This window comes from Limulus polyphemus, unplaced genomic scaffold, assembly GCF_000517525.1.
Source record: "Limulus polyphemus unplaced genomic scaffold, Limulus_polyphemus-2.1.2 Scaffold7514, whole genome shotgun sequence".
Classification (NCBI taxonomy): domain Eukaryota; kingdom Metazoa; phylum Arthropoda; class Merostomata; order Xiphosura; family Limulidae; genus Limulus; species Limulus polyphemus.
In genome coordinates, this window is record NW_013673124.1 from 1 (window position 1) to 1,612 (window position 1,612).

The following is a 1,612-nucleotide window of genomic DNA, read 5'->3' on the forward strand; positions in this document are numbered from 1 at the left end:
AGTAACATAAACTTTAGTGTACTTAAACAGACCTGAATACCACACTAACAGCAGTAACATAAACTTTAGTGTACTTAAACAGACCTGAATACCACACTAATAGCAGTGAAATAATCTTTAGTGTACTTAAACAGACCTGAATACCACACTAACAGCAGTAACATAAACTTTAGTGTACTTAAACAGACCTGAATACCACACTAATAGCAGTGAAATAATCTTTAGTGTACTTAAACAGACCTGAATATCCACACTAACAGCAGTAACATAAACTTTAGTGAACTAAAACTGGCTTAAATACCTCACTAACAAGTTTGAATTCTTCATTTAACAAAATGCATCCACCTGAACTAGCCCTAACTATCTCAATATAACTATCTCCAGTTGATCAAAACAAAGGTTCTAACTTTTAGCTAATTAGACTTCATTAAAACATGGATGAAAAAGTCAGACAATCACTTCAACAGAAAACTGACAACAGAGTATTCTGTAATACAGCTGTATTAACAATATGATTACACATTTGTACCTCATAACAGAATCACAGGCACAATACTAATTACATCTTATTATACTTAGTAAACTCTCATAATGTTACAAAAACATTATATAAATAAACATATTCCATAAGCAGAAAATTAATTTTGCAAACTATTTTATATTGATATTAGTATCCAATATTTCAGACAAAAAAAAATACAAATGAAGTAATTCAGCATAGATATATTAGTTGTTATTTAGAAGTCAGGTTTTAATATCCATTCTTGCTAAAAGAAAAAATCTTTTTAAACCGTAACAATTTTTTTAGGTACATTATTAAAAATAGTTTGTATAAATAATTTCTTACATTTTTACAATAATTATTCTTATAGCTCGGTGGTTGGAAAATAACCTTACGTTTTACACCTAGTGTTAATCTAATGATCTACTTTTTGAAAAAGCTGTAATAATATTTACTTAACTTTTGAAATTTGGATATTTTATCAGTATATCAGTTATAAATCAGTTTATCAATCTAAGTTGTTTATATGGTCTGTCTGTGTACAGTTAGCCCAAGATTATATGTATAAATTCAATGTTGGACGTTCACAATAATAACTGTTAGTAGAATGCTTGAGTTAAACAGTTTGGAATTTCTATATTAAATGTTACTTCACATTAAGCAATGAAACCTATACCATGACTAGCTAAGACCTCTAGTGTCCACTCTCAACAGCCTAGCTGAGTCAGTAATAGAGTTTATCAACCAGCTAAATATCATTAGATTATCACCAAATAGAATGCTAAACTTAGTTTAGAAGCTAAATATCAATAGATTATCACCAAATAGAATGCTAAACTGAGTTTAACAGCTAAGTATCAATATAGATTATCACCAAATAGAATGCTAAACTTAGTGTAGAAGCTAAATATCAATAGATTATCACCAAATAGAATACTAAACTTAGTTTAGAAGCTAAATATCAATAGATTATCACCAAATAGAATGCTAAACTTAGTTTAAAAGCTAAGTATCAATATAGATTATCACCAAATAGAATGCTAAACTTAGTTTAGAAGCTAAATATCAATAGATTATCACCAAATAGAATGCTAAACTTTGTGTAGAAGC